Source organism: Geospiza fortis, unplaced genomic scaffold (genome assembly GCF_000277835.1).
Source record: "Geospiza fortis unplaced genomic scaffold, GeoFor_1.0 scaffold574, whole genome shotgun sequence".
In the NCBI taxonomy this organism is placed as follows: domain Eukaryota; kingdom Metazoa; phylum Chordata; class Aves; order Passeriformes; family Thraupidae; genus Geospiza; species Geospiza fortis.
In genome coordinates this window covers 786,981-798,989 of record NW_005054539.1, presented here as the reverse complement: position 1 = coordinate 798,989, position 12,009 = coordinate 786,981, and positions in this window count along the sequence as shown.

Below are 12,009 nucleotides of genomic sequence, written 5' to 3'. Positions count from 1 at the left end.
GGAGTTGTATTTGATTCACTTCATTGGCAGCTTTGCTTAACAATGTGTGATTGTATTTAGTAGAACGCTGTGTTGCATATTTCATTAAAATATTTGTTTTCCAATCTTACTTGTAATCAACTGAAGACATTACTTCAGTGAAAGATATGAAAATTCCCCTAACTTTCATAATTAGGAACATCAATATAATCAGCTTGTGTTGTAGTCTGTAAACCACAAACTAAGGGGTGACAAAGGAGTAATTCATCCCAATTTTGTGGGTATGGGCTATCATGTTTTGGATCTATGTTCATTTTTGTCAATACAATAGAAAAGAATCACTTGCAAGCTGTGGCGTGGTTACATTTACAGAGAAATAAAATCTTTTAAATCCATTGTAACATATAATTTTTAAAATACTTTTGTTCATTTCATAAATAATATATTGTCTACTATAATTTGATTTGTGACATTTATGATAAAAAAAGGATCACTTGATTAATTGTGATAAAAGGCATTTAAATTTCACCCATTTAACCCCTCTGCTGTGATCCACAAGACACACTGGTATTTACTTAAGGTTTCCAGAAAAGCACCTTATCTTAATTTGCAGGGATCAAGAAATGAAAATTCCACTTATTCCCTTGACTCCTCAGTACTGTGTTATTAGAGGCTGTTTGTACTAATAATCTGTTTGTAAGTATCCCTTCCAGAACCTGCTGCTTGATTTCAAAAGTAGAAGTCTTTTCATGCCTTATTAAACTTGTTAACAGATAGGCATAAATGTGCCCTAAAAGATATTTACCTGTTGTTATTTCTTCTTTTCCTGTGGATACAAATACATTGGTCCTGGTTTTCCAGGCTAGGACAGAAATAAGACTTTGACAGTACCCCACAACTCATGACCTCAGGCCTCATGAGGTAGAACTGTTATGTTGATATTTGGACATGGCAGTGTTTCAGATGGCAAGGATGAGCAGAAAGAATATAAGGATTTTGGATCTTATGGGTTTTCTGGGTCCAGTTTATGGCCATGGAATCTCAGTCAGACTTATGGGGCTGTCACCTGCTTAGAAATAGAGGGGTCAAGGCCTTTGTGTCCTCCCCTCTGCCTGTCGCTGTTAGTGTGTTTTTGTTTCTGAGAAACAGGGAATATTGCTGTGCCATGGGAATAGCTGCCATCCCTGGAACAGCAAAGTTCACTCCAAGACAGATTTCTTTTATTGTTATTCAGAACTAGACCTACGTTTTGTCATGACAAGCATGGGAGCATTTGAGGAGGAAGTTTATTTATACTGTTAAAATTCTGCACCAATCTATGTTTGTGTAGCAAGATTCTAGAAATATGTCCTCTCCTCTCTGTAACAGGGGTTTTTCACAGTTGACTTCAGCCTCTCTGCCATTTAAGTGAGAATTCAGTGTCAAATGAATCGTTTCTCCTGAATCCAGTGGGTAATAAAAGAATAGGCTTTTTCTTCAGCATGTCTTCTTTTAACCACTGCACACAATACAAACTTATTAAGTAGGAAATTATTACATATTACTGGGACTAGAGTTACCAGTACTTTACAGAGAAGAGTAGTGTTAAGAGAAAATTCATAAATGTTACTTTTCTAGACTACATTGAGCAATATCTTCCAGTGTAGCAACAAAGCAAATTTTTCACAGGCTAGATAGGCATCACATTATTTCATTAATAGGAAATCTGATCACTTATGTAAGTGTTTCCTGTAGTTAGTAAGTTAAGTTTCAAACATAAACCCAAACAGATGAAGTAAAACTCACTACAGCCTTTATGATAATAAAGCAGATTTCAAAGAGAACTTAACATTATGCCATTTAAAACTTGTCTCTACTCTTTTCTTCACTATGGTTTAAATAACATAGTTAATCAGAGACATGGCAAATCATTAAAAATGTTGGGGAAGAAAACAGATGGACTGCAGCTTTTCCCACATATCTGGAAAGTGGCAGGCATGCCTCCCACACCTGCTGTCAGGCAGTGGGTTGTCACCTCAAGCTACTGGTGGCTTAGGACATGGCAGATCCAAGAACCTGAAATCCTCTCAGGATTAGGCTGAATCCACACAACAGACTTGAGAGCAAATGTTTGCCTTTAACGTGTTTATTACCACGTCGCATGTATTCATCATTTGTGTCTAATGCCATTGTGTCCCACAAAAGCCGAGCACCATTTCAGATGCCAGCTTTTGCCATCACAAATGATGTGACACAACACTAAAATTTTGCCTGATCTATAGCATAAGCATTTTGGGCCATTCAAGGCCATGTTCCTGTGGCACTAAAATTCTCTGGGTTCTGATGGTGAAGCATACAGCCTGCTCAAACATGGAGGAGACAGGCTGATTTTGAACAAAAGCAGCAGCTCTCCAGAGAAATGCTTGTCCAAACTGTAATCAAGAAAATCCTTCATGTCTCCTGTTAATTGCTGATTCGCCCTGCATATCTGATGGGCAGATTTATGGCTTCAAGCAAAAATCTCTTTCAAGGGATTCTTAATAAAGGGTTAAGGGTGGGATTTTCAAAAATACCAAGGGGAGTTCATTCAGTGGCAATTGAATATCCCCTCTGCAAAGCGCTTTTGAAAATCTCATTCATGTTTCCATGATGCCAAATTTGGTCCAGGTTTACAATTTTTACTCTGTGTTCAGAGAGAAAAGGAAGACAAAAACAAGAATACCCTAGCCTTATTTTTAGCATTATGCTATCTAATTAAGGCAATTTTAATGAAGCATACTTCAAAGGATATGGAACTTTAAAAAACATTACTTGTTTAATCTTGCTGCATATAAGATGTTGGTGTGATTGGTATTTATTCACAGAAGGTACTAATTAACTCCTTGGGAATGGGTAGCTTCTCACCAAGCCTTCTGTCAGGCAGTAATAAGTCAAGCAGGGAAAAACTTAAGTTGATTTTTCAGTATTTCCTTTTTTTCCACATATTCCTGCCATAAAAGTATTGAAGCAGGATCCTGTGGTACAGCTGTACTTAACTGTCTGAGCTGTCATCCCCTTTTTTATTTTTAAGACATTTAAAATATCAACCAAAGTTACAATGTAAGTCCTAGTACATATATTCAGTTCCTTACTTGAAGAGTGGCTTCAGCCTATGAATATTGGCCTGTGTTTGGTACAATATAAGCCAAGAGCTTTGAAATTCTGAAATCTAACATTATCACTCTGGTAAGATTTTCAGTCTTGATTTCCTAATGCAATATCAAGTTCTTGAAGTTAAATAAATTTCATTTGATGGTCTTTAATAGTTTATTCCTTTAGCTATGGAATTTTTCACAGAATTTTGAGAATTTAGCAAATATTCTTTCTTGAGAAACCTTGAGGGTCTTGTCAACTTTGTAAAAAGTTTATGTCAAATTTGGTATTTTTTAAGATCAAGTTGGCAGGTTTTATTTTTAAAATGTCTTATTAGAGTCTATAATCAGCCTAGGGTACTGGTAGAAGTTTATGATAGCTTGAGCCCAAGATCTTCATGCCATTTTTGTACCTTTTCAGGTGAACTAAAGGAAATTTAGAGCACTTTTACCAGCTCAGTACCAGCAGAGGGCATTATAGCATAATTCACTTGAAACTGTATATTTTGGAATCCGTCCAGATAAGAACAAAGTACATTGGAGGTTAGATAAGTACTTTACTGAAAGACATGTATTTATCATCACATTGAATTGATTGTGAGGATTTCCCCATTATAATAAGTCAGGGTTTTAAACCTCCTTTTCTTCAATAAATCAAAATGCAAATCTTGCAGCACAAGTAATATTGCATACCAAACTGTGTGTCAAAAAGTAAGTGTGTATATTTTCTTAAAAGTTGGGAAGCAAATATAAAATTTTACAATTAAATATAAAGTTGTTCATAATGAGAACCAACTGAATATGCTTGAATAAAATCTCTCCAACTTCTACTCAGGCAAATAGCTTATTCTACCACTTAAAAAGAGTTCCCTCTTGGTTAGTAGAAACTTTCCATGGCAATATGCAAAATTTCAATATTAAAAACCCCCTGAGTGCCAATGAAATCTCCCCTGGCCTAAGGTTATTACCTCCATGTGAGACTATCTCTTTTGAACGCACAAAAACAGACGGTTTCTCAGGTCCACCATTATGAAGCAGCACCTCAAAATGTCAGTTGAAATAAAACCTGAACTAATTTAATAAATAAATAATGCAAAATGATTTGGAATAATTTTCTTCATCTTTGTGCGTAGGTGTAAATTTCAAATTATGGTTTTGACACATAATGTTTGTGTCTCACTGCTGCTCTCTTACTCACCTAAGAACTACAGCTACAGGGATCATATGTGGAAGGTATAGATCCCAGATAATATCCTCTCCTATTGTGGTCTGTAGGAGCTTTGCCTGAGACTTTCTTCAGTCTTAATATTTATTTAGTGTGATATTGCTATCTGAACTGCCACGCTGGTCCTGTGCCCGTACGGCAGTAAGGTTTAAAAAGCAATTTTTCTGTTCTTGTTGTGTTCTTTGAAGTGGGTTTTGTGAGCCCATGAAGCTCTGACTGTGCACTCCAGCTAAACAGTAGGTTGTTTGTCCAGCAGTGCAGCTGAGGGTAAAAGCTAAATTGTGTTTACCGGGTAACAACTAGGATGGTACAGAACTTGTTCATTTATATCAAATAATTTTCAACTTTTTATTTGAAAGTAGATTGCTGCGTTTTTAAGGTGCTCAGTGTGTAATTTTCTCTGTTAAGAGGTGACAGAAAAGGAAATGGAAGTTGTATACCTGCGTGATCCTTGCCTAAGGTCGTGCTTAGTACTTGGGAAAACGCCATTACAGTGCAGCAGAGGTGATCCCCTGCCCTGCCAGCACTTCACAACCTTCCACTAACCCACTATTTTTGAAATGGCCGTGTATGCCAGGAGAGCTTTTTGAGAGGAGCAGCTGCCGGCTGCAATGAAATGAGCGAATCTCCGGGAAGAAGAGGAGGAGCGCGCTGACGGCATGTCTGCAGCGCCAGGAGCAGCTCCTGCAGCTCCTGCTGCCACGGAGCCCAGTTATTACAGTAATGAGCCTGAGCTAATAAGGCCTGTTGAGACACAACCTGTGTTAGCTCAGCCTTGGCACCAGCAGAGAATATTTACTCAGCTTCTGCGCCGGAGCTGGCTCGTGTCAGGCCGTCTCGGAGAGTGGGAGGAATAGTTGTGTTACTGGATGCTCCTAACTATGTAGATGTTCCCTGACAGATTTGTCCTTTGGGAGGTTTTAAAGAGAACACATGCAAGACCAGTTTTCTTTTTAATGAAATATTTAGCTGGGGCCCAAGGCCTTCCCTCTAGTTTGTTTTCCTTTTTTCCCCCCCATTCTGAAGGCAGTCTGACCTTCTGTACAAAAGGAGATGTATGAAGTATGGGAGCCTGGTACTGCTGCTGGAAGGAACTGTTTCAAAATGAAATAGCCTGCTGTATGAATGGGTATACAAGGCTCATTGAGTATTCCCTCCCTCAGCAGTAATCCTTACTTGCAGGTTTAGTACTTTGTCAGTGTCTCCTACTGAACTCCTCAATGTACATCACCTGGGCACTTCACAGAAGAATCCATTAGGATCTGGACCCACAGTGTTGACAAGACAAAATACATTGAAAAAGAAAATCCCCAAATAATTCTGTGTCCCAAAGAGTGGAGAAATGTTTCTAAGGGCCAGAAAACATTTAGTATCTAGCAGAATAAAATGCTTCTGATCAACAGAACTCTGTTCTCTGTTTTGAGGGTGAGGAATTTAACTAACCTTTTTCTTCCTTTTCTTCATTTCCTACCTCAAAAAGGAAGGTGGTTTGTAGTCAAACAATTGAAATACCTTTATACATTTTCTTTTTCTAATTAAATTAAGTAATATACACTTTCACAGTTCTCTTGAAGTGTCATTCTGAGAGCTTTTAATATGGATAAGGATTGCTGGGGTCTTCATACCTTTTCATCAGGGGTATTTTTCAAGGAATTTTAGATTCAATGTGTGTATTTTGTATATGCAGAAAAGGCTAGGGATGTGCTAGCCCTCCTACACAGAGGAAGGCAGAACACTTGTTCATTAAAACAGACATATTAAGGCAGGGTACCAGCAAGGCCAGCAAAGTGTACTGCTAATCCAAGATTTTTGCTGCTGCTTCCAGTAGCATACTGTGTCTGCTGATGGGTAGGATGTACTCCTGACACAAAAAAATAAGCATACCATCATGGGGCAAAGACTTGCTCCTCTTCTCATGCTGGTCACACAGCACACACTCAAGAATTTCAGGGGGTGTAATTCAAATGCATGCTCTAGGCATGAAAATAGGATGTCTTTATCATCTGTAGTTCCATCCTTGCTTTCTTCCCTTCCTCCACTCAAGGGCAGAATGCAATATTAAAACTATAGTAAGCATTTTTTTAATTAAAAGAGGTTAAATATATGGGATCAGATAGGCTTTCATCATGCAATTATAAATTGTATGCTGGTTATTTTAAATTTCAACATGCAATTGCAATGGTACTGGGTGAGCTGGCTGGGTATCTGCTTTGCATTTGACTGAGTTAATTCACTGCAGGTATTCAGTTCTTAAGTGGCGTCTGCTTTAAATATGTGCAGTAATTCAATCAAAGAAATAAGATGGATAGTTTATGTAATCCTTTTCATCTCCAGATTGCTAAGGTTAACCTTAACTATTCATGAATTATAAATGCATACAGCAATCTCAAATTAATACATGCAAACCCCCCTTTTTTTGATGGCCTGCTGAAAACCATGGAATAAGTCCTTCTCTAAAAATTTAATTGATGAAAGTACAGGCACTTTCTTCCACTTATTATTTGCAATCTCAAACAAAAGTTTTGTGCAACTCATTTACAATGGTTATCTCTGGTAATATTAAACCTTTCCTCTGATCCAGGAACCTAGGTAATTTTCTCTTCAAAATTTTGGATGCATCATTCTTACAGCCCTTTTCAGTGCCAACAGATTCTGTGGCATGAATGGGAACCCAAAGGCAGATATTACAGAACAATAACGCTCTGTTGAAGCTCTCACAATTCCCGGAGTAATTAAATAAAGAAAAAAAAGGAAGCCTTTCTCTTTCATTTTGTTAGTTCATTCAATGCCATTTGGGTGATTTGGCTTGTGAGCTCTCTTCCAGGCAGCCAGAACAATCCACTAGGTGACACCCTCATACTCCTCGTATTGAGGCAAGGAGATAGTGAGTACTGAATGGCTCATTTGTTAAACATTTAAAGCAAATACTGAGATTTCAGGGACAGGTCTCTCTTTGTTTGGCAATATCAGAGATAACACTGGTTTTGTAATAAATACTGTGCTGTTTGTATATAAATTACATATTAAGCAGATTAGCATTTTGTCACTAACAAGAACAAAACCACAAAGCAGGAGTTCTAGGCAATATTTCCTATAATTATAATAATTTTTAAAAGCATTTGAGCTAGTCTGCTGAGTAGACTGAACAGCAAATATGCCTTTAGCATTTTCTACTGGGGCAGCAGAAGGAATATAGCTTCAGTGATTTTTTTTTTCCAGTGGGCATGTGCTGTAGCATCTTTGAACAGAAATGAAAAGACCCATTCACCCCTAATACAAAGGAATATTAAAGGATAAAATTCAATGGGATTTTGCATGTTTATGCCAGTGGTGATTTTCTCTTTAAGTTCTTTATGTTGATAGTGATGCTTCATAAATCCTTTGAAAAAAGCATCTTTAATCATGGTGTTTTTACACACCTAGCATAATGAGGCTTGAGCTTCCTTAGGGTCTCTATCTTTGATATCATCATAGCAAATAAAATATTATATTTTAAAATATTATATTTTATTGCTGTTTTTCCTTGCTCGGAATGACTCGAGTGCTATTCTAAATGTTATATGTAGTGAAAGACACTGGAAGTCTGAATTCACTAGTAGTGTAATTAGGAGTAACATCAAAGAAAATAAGGATTACATCACAAAATTAATGTAAATAAAAGCAAAATCATGGTAAGGTCGAGCAATCAAACACAAGAAAACAATGTCTTTGAACAGCATGTTTAAACAGTAACCAGACAGGTCAAGAAAGAGACAGAAATTTACTTATATGGGCATGGAAATCATAGCATTTCTTGTTTGTTCATAATAATTATCCCAATTAATTACATGGCAACTGTAGTTTTTCAAGCTTTTGCTATTCATGCACTTTTTATATTCAGCTGTCCTTTACAGTGCTCCTTCTTCTAATATTTCAGTGCTTGTTTAGATCTAATGTAGAAAAATCCTTCTTTTTTTTTTTTCCTAATGAAAATACCACTGAAATAATGTACTGTTCTGCTATCAGGTATGTTTATTGACTTCAGCTAGGATTCCTGCCATGGTTAAGGCCCATAATATACTTGGAGACAAATACACAAAGAGAGATGTATATATAATTCCTGGTATATATAATTCCTTATATTTTTCTACTTAATTTCAACTTACACTTCGAAAAAAATATTTAGAATAGTTTTTTTAAGGCAGTTCACTAAATAATGCAACACATCACTTCCACGGTGTCCCAAAGAGTCTGGAAGAAAGACTTTTTGAAACTTGGTTGTATCTATATAATACCTATGATGTCAATGGGAGCTTAGCTGTAGCCTGCAGAATAAAGGCAGCGATTCAGTAATCCTGGCTGCCAGCCTTGGGACGATAAACTGGGTGAGCCTCTGCAGACACGAGCGTGTGTGACCGTGCAATGAGGGATTCCTGGCAGCCAGCCCCGCTGATAACCGGGAGGCTACACGGTAGTTTGGAGATCAGGAAGGGGGAGAGTCATCTGAAGTTCAGAGAGGTTTGTGGAGAGGCACTGTGTTTGCTCCCACAGCACATCCAAGATGACATGTGCGTGTTTCTGCCCTTGGAGAGGAGTGCCTGGGATCTGCAGTGCTTACAGAAGTTCAAGTTCTTCTGAATAATCTCTCAAAGCACGTCATCTCTTGTATCAGAGGCAGAACTGATTTTAGTCACTTCGAGGGAAGAGTGCCATCTGCTGAATCACAACTATCAGTTCTGGAGAACCTTTTCTGTTGGAGGTTTCATGCAAGTCCTGTGCCTCAAGCTCAGGCAGCATGTGTAATTTTGTGTTCCAAAGTAGCTCTGTTCTCCCAGAAATTACATGTTTGTGTAAGTCTTAAAATATTACAGAATAAACACAGCAAGTACATCTGCTTTATAATAGTTATCAATGTACTGTTCCCCACATCTGAAGAGGTTAAAGCCGTGTTTCTTTTCCTAGAAACATTTTCTGACAGAACACACACATACGTGTGTGTATCACACGGATCTCTGTATGTCTCAGTATCAAGGACAATAAGGGTGCTTTAATAGCACACATTTTGTAAGAACATCTGCAGAATTAAAGATGATGTCAATTACTTACAAGACATTCTGATGAAATTCTGTAGGCTTACAATTTGAAGAGATTCACTCAGCCGTGCAGCTGTTATATATTATTACAATCTAAATGAATTTTAAGAAAGATAATTAGAGCAGTATACATTCACTCCTAGCAATTTTTCTGAAGTATGAAAGCACTGACAGCTAAACATTATGTTATGAAGTATCTGAGACAGTACAAATCGAACAAGCCTTTGAAGCTCTACGGTACTTTCACTATAGGTACCTAAAGTAGAATGACTCTGTTCTTCTCAAAGGATAAAAAATTCTTTATAGTGATTGAAACAGTCTTAGAGGCTCATTAAAGATGGGGTAACCGTGGCACAAAAGCTTTAAACTGTTTTACGTAGGCTCATCTCATGATCACATGGTAGGGTCATTCCAGCTTCAGAGATTTAATCCACTGCTGTATGGTGAATTTCTCTGCATGTGAATTTCAAATTAGCAGCCAGCAAGACTGAAAACAAGCAAACAACAAGACTTTGACATGGCATAAAATTTTACTGGCACTTTTTTTTTTTTTTAATTACCTAAGCAAAAGTGTGAGTGAATCTAGAAACCTACTATTGCACTAATGAACAGGAAACACATTCATCTTGGGTTGAGAAAACTCTCTGGGAATTAGGCAAATACTTCATTTACCTTCTGTACACATTCTGTATGTTTCTTGTCAGTTACAAAGTAAATGGATTAATTTACATTGCTGGATAATACATATGCCATAGAAATGCATTAAAAATTATGTTTTACAATTAAAAATTAGAGGAAATAGATTATATCCCATATAAACAGAGGAATACCTAAGAATGACACTTTAGAAGTAAATAAATACATGTATACACATAAAATAGATGTGTGAAGGTACATTCATAGAATAAGTGAACCGATTTATTCCCTTTAGAGTGGCCTACTGGTAGATGGGTGGATTTACTTTTTAAAGAGATGCAAACACTTAAATTATGTACAAAATTTGGTACAATATGAGTCTGCCAAGTATTGATACTACAGAAGGAACAAAAAAAAAAAAGGTCTTCAAAATGTAATTGGTGGTGATAGTGGTGTGTTTTCTTCCAGGAGAGTATTTAGTCTAGGCTTAAAAAAAAAAAAAAAGAAATCTGACTATATAGTAACTGAGACAGGTTAACTAAATATAGTATGAAAGTCCAGTCATGAGAAATGGATAGAAGAGGGATTACAAAATACCTGCTAGTTAGGGTCTTACTGATATTTGACCCTATCTGGGTACAGAGGTGAAATAAATGTACTTTTGAGGCCCATTTTCAGCCCTGCATGTGACTCCTGTTTATTTAATCAATTACAAAAGAACAACTCCAAATCTAATTTCTTAAAATCTCAAACTTCTCACTAGGATTCAAGGATTATCTCAGGGCTCTGCACTGTTTCTGCCATGTGGTTTTAACTGCGGAGGTGATAATGCATTTTTCTTTCGTGAAGTGCAGGATGATGCATGAGGTCACAACAGAAAGAGAAATGGTTGGCTAGGTACAGCTTGAAGAAATCTGCTCATATTCAAAATTATTTACTGCTACTGATTTCACATTTATGATTGCTTTCTAAATGTGTTTGAAGTAGGACACTAATCCATTTTCCTCTGTGAAAATTAATTGGTGTAAAACACTAGACTGTTTTTCTAACTTTTGGATGTTGATCAATTCTCATCACTTTTACAAGAAAATCTTGCCAGTTGGGTTGCTGCTGATACAGATACACTGTATACAAATGAACCAGGAGCTTCCTTTCCCAATGTAAACCAGTTTTACTTTACAGTATTGAAAACATTGTCTTTATGTGTCTCATACTCATAAAAGTGGACTGAAATAGACTCAGTGCAATGCACAAGACCTTTCTGTTGTTGTACTTTTGGTCAGTTTCCCCTGAGGGATGCAACATGGGGCAAACTCAGGGACATTCTTTGTGGTTTGACTGATGGTGGTGGCTGCCAGCACCCAAACCTGTTTGGCTGATAACAGTGTGGGGTCTGTATAAATCCTGTGACAGGAAGTACATCAAGAGTCTTTCTATATAGTTTTATTATCCCACTGCAGACTCGCTTGCAGTGGGATTAATATATATAATGTATTCAATACGCTGCTTGGAAATGAAATTTCTTCTGCCTCATTCAATCCTCATAACTTAATAAACCAAATCTAGGAATAGCTGGAGCTGTTCTGTGAGGTGGTAGTGTAACTTCTTCCAAGTCCACCTTCCCTTTCTTTCCTGCATGGGATGTTAACCTTCTTCCCCTACCACTACATCTCATGGTGTGACATGGCCATGCAGAGTTGCTCCTGTAGTATTTGTCTGTGCACTCAACCGCAGGAGTGACCATTTGAGGATGCTTCTCTTAGAGATTTGGTCCACGCCTGGAGCACGGCCAGGCCTTGGCGCTGGGAACCACCGGCGAAGCGCAGTCTCGGGAATGCCGGTGGAGACCCGCGCGGGGGTTTTGCGTCTTTGCTTGTTTTCAGCGGGGGTGGGCGAGGGGAATCTGAACTTATCTGCGCCCGAGGCGACCCCCATCCCCTCCTCCGCTCCTGTGTGCGCTGTGCCCGGGGCACGGTGGGCTCCGGGA